This window comes from Leptidea sinapis, chromosome 18, assembly GCF_905404315.1.
Source record: "Leptidea sinapis chromosome 18, ilLepSina1.1, whole genome shotgun sequence".
In the NCBI taxonomy this organism is placed as follows: Eukaryota; Metazoa; Arthropoda; class Insecta; order Lepidoptera; family Pieridae; genus Leptidea; species Leptidea sinapis.
Genome location: NC_066282.1, coordinates 10,043,825 through 10,054,951, shown reverse-complemented (window position 1 = coordinate 10,054,951; position 11,127 = coordinate 10,043,825). Strand labels below are relative to the sequence as shown.

The window sequence follows — 11,127 nt, the reverse complement described above, 5'->3', positions numbered from 1 at the left end:
CGCTATGCCACGTTCTGCCGAATGGCGACCGCCCAAAGCCCAGTTCAGTCAGGCGAGCTTCTTATACCGAACGCACGTCGCCTTATTCATCTACATTCGGAACAGTATTAAAACTTTTCAAGTGCTCTCTTGTGGTTACTAAGTGTTTTATGACACGAAATGTTTCGTGACAAACGTTCGCTATAGTGGCCAGTTTTCGTCGTATCTACAGGTACTGCATTCAATTAATTTATGATTTTATGTTTGTGCTGTACTTGTAAGTCTTGCATCAATTCATGATAACTAAATAAACAATTTAAGAATAATTGAAGACAATGTATGACTGTATCAAAGAAGATAGATATTCAATATGCGAAAACTTTTTATTGGTGTTAAATGTTTAGTAATTAAGTTATTGTATCACTTTAAGTTTCCCAGATATAAAATATAAACTTATGAGTTACGATTTAAATGGATAATATAAATGTTCTTAAAATATAATAGATAGTAAATGTAATTTTTAATTTTGTTATTTGATGATTGTCAAAATATCATCAAATGTAAAATAGAATGTATGGATGTTAAAGTTTTGCAACAAATGTATAAACGCAAATTTTTTACTTGTGCTTTTCTCTCTCTTTTGTTTATCATTATTATTTTGTGCGTTTTTTTCGTTGCCTGAGACATAAGATGTTAAGTCTCATTTGCCCAATAATTTCACTAGCTACGGCGCCCTTCATACCGAAACACATTAATGCTTACAACTTACTGCTTCACGGCAGAATTAGGCGCCGTTGTGGTACCCATAATCTAGCCGGCATCCTTGTGCAAAGTAGCTTACCATTGGTGAAAGACGAATAGTTTTGTTGAAAGAGTATTTAAATAACACGATGACATTTTAAAAATGTATATTAATGAACCCAGTTACGTGTCCTAGCATGCCAATTATGAAATTAAATAGAAATATACATACAGAGTAATTTTATAAATATCATTTTTTGCCAGCTTCACGGCACCTTACCTGCCGACAGCGTTCTTTATGATTCTTCTTTCTTCATTCTTTATTCTATTTGTAATAAATTAATTTTATTAGATTATTTAAGTTTTATTTTATTACTTTTTATATTATATTATTTATTTAATAGTCTGTACAACTGAGAAGCTAAATATGCAGAATTTGTTTACTTTCCTTTGATTTAATCTCGTTTTGAATTGTATTTGGGTATGATCAATTGATTAAGAGGCGATAAGGTTATGGTGTTATATTAAAAAAAAAAGATTTCTAGTTGCTCTTATGACGAAACCGCATGTAAGATGGATACGATTTCATTCCTGGACGTAGAAACGTATTGTATTTTCATAAGATTACACGCTTTTTATTTGCTTCACCTGTATGTATGTTTGTTTGTTTGAAACCGGATCATTTAGGCGCTATTTTGACCCACTTTAAACGGCCACATTCCGTTTAAACTTCGTAGATTTATCGAGGGCCGATGACAATACATTAATTTGATAAAATTATTCCATTGTTGAATTTAGACATTTTTTTTTTGTTAATTTACTTATATAATTTTCATCTGTCGTCTGTAAGGCAGGAATTGATGTTAATTATAAATTTCAATTTTCAACAAGTGTATTTTTAGTTCGGTTTTCTATAAAAATCGTGTTTTTTCGTTTTTTTTTAAATATTCAAAGCATTTTTTAAGAGTCACCGTCATAATTCAATAAGTTTAAAACCCTCTGCACAAGAAACACATTTTTTTATAAACAAGCGCAGAAAATATTTTATTTTTTATTTTTTTTTGTTTATTATTTATTATTAATTATAATTAAAGTACAGTCTCAGTCTCAAAAACAGAAACAAAGAGGCACCTTTAAATTAAATTCCTCTGGATGGCTCACAAGGAAACCCTGTACAGAGCCAACCAGTGATTACCGTGTGCTATGTAATTTTATTTAATGTTAATAATTAACGAAATAGAACTAAGATTGACACTTGTGACTACAATGTGTGGACACAATTTATAATTTGCAACTATTGTCTAAGCACTATAAATCATAAATTTGAAATGAAAAGCTCTCACTTGACGTCTTACGGTATTCCATACGCTTCAACAAGTCAATCGTAAAAAGGTAAATTAATTCGAAAATAAAAAACAAACAGTTCATTACCACAGAGTAGGAATTGACTGTCTGATCGATGTATATGCCTTTACAACAAGATCCCAGAAAATGTTTAAAACAAAAGTATTACGTTTTTCAAAATAATTGTTAAAAAACGTTTGTGTGGTAAAGGTTACTATAACATAAATGACTTTCTTAATGATACCACAGATTGGGAGTGGTGCGACCGCCCTCAGGCTATTAAATAATAAGTTTATATAAACATATTTTATGATGGAAAAAAAAGCCCGCTGAGTTTGTTGCGCCCGTTTTTCTCAGGCCTGAGGCATTCATTCTGGAATGGGTGGTAGTTTTTTGACTTTCAATAAGTGATGTAACATCTTTCACAAATATTTGAATTTGAATTGTTAATTAATTGTTTCTTATTGAAATAAACAGCTTTTTACTAAACGTATACTAATACGCTAATTATAGTAAGTTTTCTGCTATAAGTAAGATTCTGAAGCCTGTCTTTTTTTATGAAAATAAGGAACGAGATGCCCATTACAATGCAGTGCCGCACAGGATTCTTGAAAAACCCCAAAAATTCTGAGCGGCTCTACAACTGCGCTCGTTACCTTGAGACATAAGATGCTAATTCTCATTTGCCCAGTAATTTCACTTCACGGCAGAAATAGGTGCCGTTGTGGTGTCCATAATCTAGCCGGCATCCTGTGAAAAGGAGCCTCCCACTGTCTATTAGCTTATGATAAATATGGTTCTCGATTTTGACGAGAATTCAACTGACAATTAAAATCATGTAAAATCTTTTATCTATACATATTTATAAAATTGGAGTGTCTGTTTGTAATATTGAAATAACCGTTTTTTACTACGTGTATATGAATATAATATATACGGTTCTTACACCAATTTTTGTCTGTCTGCCTGTCTGTTTGTTCCGGCTAATCTCTGAAATGTCAGCTAGTTTTAAAATATGAATATGAGATATACGCAATAACGTATATGACGTCATTTGATTTACGCGATATTACTAAAACAAGAAAACATGAACAAAATTCAAAGTAAATACCAGTTTCTTACGTTATTTTTATTTCTAGGCATTGTCATAGGTGGCCACACAGGGTGGTCCCATTTTGAGATCTGTTAAAATGCGAATACAGATTCACCAAGATTTCATCCCTTCATTTGATAAGTATTAATTTCACTAAATATAAAACAACCTTTTCGGGGTGAACAATACGGGGTAACAAAAAAATTATTATTAAATAGGATTAATAACGGGTATAAAAGTAACAAAAGGGTTAGAGCGCCACAGATTAAGATAATAACCGTTTGTTAACGTACTATATTGTATAGACGCCGCGGCCGCTTGGATTAAAATATTTCCGTACGGTACAAAAGTACGGTAAAGTAATAATTATTATTAACGTGTGTGTTACCCATAAAATACTTAACAAAGTATTAAAACGCGTGTTATTATAACTTTGTTTTTTATATAAGGTATTTGCGTTAAAATCCTCCGGAACCCTCAAGTAATGCGCAAACGCGGCTGTCCATAAAAAAAACTGGAGGAAGACTGTCATTGACGAAGTGTCGATCGCGTTGGAGATGCACTGTGGATGCCCTCTGCCCCAGTTAGTTACAGGAATTTAAATGAAAAAAAAATGAATGAATTTGCGTTCAAATTACATTTTTCATTATGTATATTATGTTTTGGGTTTTAATTTTGAGATTATAAGCCCAAAACTATACATACCAAAAGAGAAGAGAACATTGTCAGTAATTTCTTCCAATAACCATGTCTCTATAACCACTGACAGACAAAATACCACAATCGAGGCAACAAATGGAGCTAAATTTTGCAATGACAACTATTACAAATATTATATCTATTTCTGTCAACCGCAGTCCCCGTGAAAACGTGCTCCTGAAAAGGTAACGGAACGTCGGATTAAATGAATAAATAATAAATAATGTACCTTTTACGAAATAATTTTATGTAAAACAGTTACAATTACTCGTACATGCATTTAAATACTTAAAAAAAGTATTTTATTAAAGTATTTCCTTCTTAATATTTATATTAGTAGCTGATCTGAAAGAATATATGCTGCCCATAATTCTGTTTATGGGCTAATTTTTACTTTATAACGATGAATTTCTATATCTGGACGTCTCGTAAAATAAATGTTCATTTCGAACCGACCCAAAACTCGATTCATTAACCCAAATATTTGTGCGTTCATAATTTCTAAAAGAATTACACACACTGATACTTTTACATTTAAATTAATCCCGAAAAGAAGGGACATTCCCTTTGTCCTTAATAAACAAAATCAAGTCGGGGCAACGAACCTTTTCTTACAATCCCAAACTGTAATCTGTAAGGCGCAAATCATTTACCCCCTTATTCATAATAGTCTGCTAACTTAAAGCATTGCTAATTCTCACTCTGTCTTCTTCTATTGACCTAAGTCAAAAAGAAAAAAAACTCCTTAGCGGCTGTTTTAAGTTAGCAGACCATTATGAATAAGGGGGTTAATCTTCAGGAATATTACGTAGATGTATTAAATGTAGTTGGAAATTAAAGTAACAGTATGAATGTGAGTGCAATGAAGGTCATGGAAAAATCTGTACTTTGCCTTTTGCCTTGTTGTTTTATCCAAGCTAAATGCAACAACTATGCTCGCATGTATCTGAAAATCCCTTCTATTGGCTCACAGACTGTTGGGGCTTTTTTTCTAGCTCTACATAAAAGTACCACGTCGCAACGTATTTCTGCAGAAGATATGAATTCACACTGACCGCATATAACATATTATATAGGTTTGATCAAGTATTTTTTTATGGAAAAGGAGGACAAACGAGCGTATGGGGTCATCTGGTGTTAAGTGATCACACCGCCCACAGTCTCTTGCAACACCAAAGCAATCACAGGAGCGTTGCCGGCCTTTAAGGAAGCTGTGCGCGCTTGAAGGTTTTTTGAAGGAATTTTGAAGGTACCCATGTCGTATCATTCCGGAAACACCGCACAAGGAAGTTCATTCCACAGCTTTGTAGTACGTGGAAGAAAGCTCCTTGAAAACCGCACTGTGAAGGACCGTCACACATCCAGGTGGTGGGGATGATATCCTAACTTGTGGCGTGTCAAACGAAAGTATCACATAATCTAGTCTTGCTTGATTAAAACTTTAATCAGGAACAACTTGCAGTTGCGTAAGAACAATGGCAAACTCGCAAACTACTTTTGTAGACAACGTATTTCTTAAGATTTCCTTGAGAAGGATACAAGAGTAGTCACACTACTTTAATTTAGTAGTTTCTAGTAGTAGTAGTAAAAGTGTTCGCGTTTTAATAAAGGTAGTCATGGCGTTTTGTCCTAAAAATACCTCACAAGAAGGCTTATTCAATATTGTTCGTGAAAGAAATTTCCTAGAAAACCGCATAGTGGGAGGCTTTTTTGGATGCCGGCTAGATTATGGGTACCACAACGGCTCCTATTTCTGCCGTGAAGCGGTAATGTGTAATTTTTGGGTTTTTCAAGTATCCTGAGCGGCACTGCACTGTTATGGCCAGGGCGTATCAATTGCCATCAGCAGAACGTTGTCTCGTCCCTTATTACCATTAAAAAAAACGTGGGGATGAAAACCTACCTTGTGGCGTTGCGACTAACAATAAGTAAATAAGACAGAAAATGATGATCCAAAATGAAATCTATTTTTTTATGGAAGAGGAGGACAAACGAGTCAGGGTCACCTGATGGTAAGTGATCGCCGCAGCCCATACATTCTTGTAACACCACCGGAAACATAAGAGCGTTTCCGGACTTGTAAACCGTCGAATAAACGTACATCATAATCATCAGCCGGAAGATGTCCACTGCTGGGCAAAGGCTTCCCCTAAATATTTTTTAAGATTTCCTGCGCTGCCCTCCTCCAACGTATTCCGGCAATCTTTACCAGATCGTCGGTCCATCTCGCATATCTACCATATTACGCACATATGAATTCGAAATCCGAAAATAAATTAGTACATGGCGGGTGAGGATCGAACCGAGAGATCCGTGGTCAAAGAGAGTCAATGGTTCATCCTATTCAGCCATCGACGCTTTTATGATAAATAAATTTTATGTGTAACACAACCAAAATCCCGAAAGCCAAGCTTATCTCCGGATTTATTGGTGATATTGATAATAAGCAAATCAAACTTACACTCTATGGTTCGCTATCAGTGGTGAAAATGTTTATCGACTAATTGATACGTGTAGTGGCGAATCAATATCTATAAATCAATTACTAATACTTACAGCACTACAATCAATCGTCTTGCACCTCATAAATAAGTTTGCGTGCCCTTTGATACATTGCTTTGAATTTATTTAGAATTAATTCGTGAACATGAGATAGATAATTTGAAACGAAAGCGAGTGAACATGGACTTTCTGTAGGTCAAATCACATGAAATCAAAATCACTTTATTCTTCTAGGTCACGGATATAATATGTTTTTTTTTCTTATTGAATCTACTGCTCCTTCGTAAAGGGTTGAGTTAATGAGAAGAAGTCGCTAGAAACTTATTGCCACTCTTTTAAATCAAGTCATTTCAATTACAATTTGATATGTAATGTGATGCAATAAATATACTCAAACGCCAAATCAAACAGGTTTTTTTTTTGTTCAACAATGGCTAGTCTTAGAATATAAAAATATTGAAGATAAAATAGATTGTAATTATCATATAATTCGCACTCAGTAAATGGTCACAATTGAAGAATCTAACAAAACTAAAATAGAAAGCGTTTATGAACAACATCATTAATACGCAAAATTTTAAATTAATAATACAACAAATTATTTCATACTAATATTACCAACGGATGGCGCTGTGAATATTTCATCTTTACACTAACAATATACTAAAGTATAGATACACAAAATGTGCGAGAGAGAGAGGAACGCGTTATCTAAAAGAGATACAACAAGAAAGAAAACGAAAGAGAATCTATTGTTACTGACACAGAATAGAAGAAACTAGTCTTTTTCCCACCTTGGTGAAAAGGACAAAAGTGGTCGAATCTCTCCCTTCAAGACGACTTTAGTCCCTAGTACTAGGGACTAAAAGCGAGCTTTTCGTCCAGGTGGGGAAAAAAATTGTATACGCACCACGTGAGATAAGCAGCACATTGCCACCCGCGATTGTCAATATTCCATTGGTGAAAATGAACTAAATATCTCCCTAGGTGCGTAATTTACTATTTTCTGTTTTGTGGTTACTGAAACTGATTTTGATTGACAAGTCATAAGCCACGCTTTGCATTAGCTTCTTATTATTCTTCTTCTAGTCTACGAGGTCGTCTATTAATACGCTAGTACAATGTAAGTCTATAGTTTCATCATAATTTTGTTTAAAATATAAATAGTCTTGAAACTTTTGTCTATTTTTCGTTAATAACAGAAATCAAATTGTTGGTAACGGTAATTGGCAATTGGAAGTGGTTCCCCTTCTCCACATTCAGACTTATAAGCCAGCCATCCAGCTCCTTCCAGAAGCTCTTGGGACGTTCACAGAACTCTGAGAGCGACCTCGGCTTTAAAATCGTGTTTGAATCATTAAATTTTATGAAAAATTTCGGAATATATGGCGTTGCCAAAAAAACACCTGCGAGACAATATAATATGTTATTTATTTATGCTTTAATAAAACGGCGTGAGCCAATTACAATATGAAAGTAAGAGATTAATTACAAATGAAGAAACTAAACATATTACACAAATAATAGTTAATAAATTCAAAGTTTTCTGTAATTAACTAACAATTAATAAACACCCAAATACCGTTCATCCATTCCGTTCATAAGAACGCGCTCTGTTAAAATCGTCTGCCACCCATCTACAAATATATCACAAACATGGTTAAGCTCTTTGGAGTCATTGGCTTAGCAAAGCGGAATGAAAAATACCTGATGATAGGTACACGCACATACAGGTAGTCTTAAATGCAATCTGGTCATCATATCAGCCGGAAGACATCCACTGCTAGACAAAAGCCTCCCACAAAGATCGGTCTTGCGCTGCCTTCATCTAACCTATTCTGGCGATCTTGACCAGATCATTTATCCATTTAGTGGGGGGCCTACCAACACTGCGTCTTCCGGTACGTGGTCGCCATTCGAGGACTGTACTGCCCCGTCAGTGATCTGTCTATATGTGTGTCCTGCCAACTGCCACAAGTTTATCAATCATTTGGAATATGTGTAGGATTTTTTCTTGATAGGTATTATCTACTCATTTCTGATTAGATCTCGCAGGGAACTCCGAGCATTGCTCTCTCCATCGCCAATTTGAGCAAGTATGAGCTTTCATGAGATTTCTTTCACGACCTGATCATATTAAGCGAATGCTTTTTGTGAAAATTATTTCCTTTCTAACCACGCTATAGATAAACCCAACACAGTTAGGTAATGAAGATTAGCGAAACAAGTGTAGATTGCTGTCTGTAATGTATTGTGAGCCTTAGAATATTGTGTAGAGAAGATTTCTTCGTCTTGGAAGATTATAGGATATTAAATGTTTCAGATGCATATAATAAAATTAAAAAAAAATAAAAGGAAGGAGAAACAAGCACAGTGTCACCTCCACACGACACGGTAGTAAATGATCACCTCCGAGAAATAAAACTCAAATATTACGTAAAACACAGCATAGTATATGAAAGTATGTCCCAGAGACACATTTCAATTTCAAAGCGAGACAAATTCCATATGGAATGCAGGACACGAGCCATACGTGTCTGCTGTGACAGCTCTTTGTAGCGGCATGCTCGACGCAATTAGTCGAACTACTTAAAGGTATTGCCTAGTGTATTCCTTGCCAATTATAAAACGTAACTACATCTACATCCAGTATATGTCTCGTATACGTTAAACTATCGTCCACTTCGCTTATTTCATGGACGGAACTGTTTCAAAAACGCATATAGATTCACTTTTATTTTTTATTTTAACAATTAATGATAATATTAGTATTATGAAACTTACACAGCAAAAAGTTGTTACACATTATTTTGTTATCAAAATAAAGATATTTCTTTTTTTATGTATATTTTATACTGATATGTTTTTTTTGCGTGTAAGCATTTATAATAAAGAATAAAATAATATATTTATTTATTTTCTCACAAAAGTTCTTAAACCAATACAGTACATTAGTACATATAATCGTATTAGCTATACTTCCAACAAATATTGTTACAAGGAAAATATTTTTTTTAGTGCAATTACTAAAAATAATATAATTACTCTAACTCGTTATTAAACACATTATTATTAATAATGACCAGTGCATCGTTAATAAGCTTTAATTTCTAGGTCATCTTTAAAAACACACAACATAGTTCTGCTTGCAATATTTATATCCCGAGATAAAATCTTCTGCTTTTGGACATGATTTAAGTTAGTTAGTTACTTACTGCTTTGATTGCCTCTTTGGTACGAATTGGCACGTGGACAGCCAGACCTCTTACTGATGGTTTATCGTACCTAACTATCCAAGAATAGTTCGGTACACAAACCATTGATGACAATGCATTAGCGTATACACCACCTCACAGATTTACGTGCGTGTGGGGGAGCTAATTGCAATCGTGGCTGAATGTTTACAACTTGTCAATTTAATCAGTTACAGTAACAATAGATGTGCTTTCCTTTTCTATTTTGATATAATTACCATGTTTTGTCCTATGTCGCTAGTGTATCATTAATTTGTGACATAAAAATTCATTTTAGAAAAAGAGTCTTACAAATTACATTTGCCTTCATATTTACTCTGTGTGTTGCTTCACAGTCATGGATCTTATCATTTTCCACACGAGAATATTTTATGCATAATAATCATGATGCTTTTTTCCGAGTCATGGATGTTTATATGTATAATTATTATAATATATAATTGTATTAAACATATCGTTGTCTTGTACCCATACTCCAGGCTTTGCCTAGTTTTGGTGTAAAAGTGTGTCAATATTATTATTATGACAGTACCACAGAAAGTTATTTTTAAACTTTTTGTATGTTTGTTGATTACTTGTTGACTTAACATCTTATGTCTCAAAGTAACGAGCGTAAAATATACGATACCACTCAGAATAATAATTCTCTATGTAATATATGTTCTACTGGGATTACTCGGACCGATCTATCATCACGGATAGAACTATCATTGCTTATAAGCCTGATGTTGTGTTGGTAGATCGGTTAGAGCGTCGGGCATTTATTGTATATCAGAGTTCCGTGTGATGATCACTTCGTGAAAGCTGAGATAAACAAATTGTCGAAGTATCTTGACCTAGCACACGAGGTTGCTGACATGTGGGATGTTGATTCATTCATGTTTCATGTTGATAAGTGGTCTTATAGGAAAGAGCCTCGACCATCATCTCAAGAGACTCTGGTTTAGTAACTGGAATAAGGGTCAGGTACCGAAGGAAGCTATTTTGGGACCGACACGCATCGTGCGGAAGTTCCTCAATCTGTCGCTCTTACCACCAGCGGAATTGTAGTGAACCTTCGCCGGACAGACTCAATTTTTTTATATTTATATTCATAATGTTGTTTTTTATAATTAATATGTCTTATATTTAAAATTTCTCGTGTCCCGATGTTTGTTACCAAACTCCTCCGGAATGGCTTAACTGTTTTGTTTGAATTTTTTTTAAATATATTTTATTATTCAACATAAAAAATACAAACAACATCAAATTTTCAACGATCAACACCTATATTTGTACCACGTTTTTATATTATTCTGTTCCATCCACAGATCCGTAATAGCGTTGAAAGATGGCAATAGAATACAATAATTATAGTACGAAAAATTTTATGTACGATATATTTGATAGGTCTGAGAGCCGGTTCATGAATAGAATACTAATAAAAATGGTGTACGGAATTACTTAGGCTGTCTTTTACTATAAATTTGGTACATCGATCGTCTTATGACAGAACTAACAGTATCCGAAGATAAA

At 34.1% G+C, this 11,127-nt stretch overlaps 1 protein-coding gene across 1 annotated transcript in view; it reads left to right on the top strand.

Moving 5' to 3' along the window:
• Positions 1 to 3: 3 nt before the first annotated feature.
• LOC126969597 (uncharacterized) overlaps positions 4 to 11,127 on the top strand; it is a 67,087-nt gene continuing 55,963 nt past the window's right edge. Inside the window, exon 1 of the mRNA XM_050815140.1 lies at positions 4 to 211. The gene's annotated coding sequence lies outside the window, so the exon portion shown is untranslated. The remainder of the gene's footprint in view (positions 212 to 11,127) is intronic.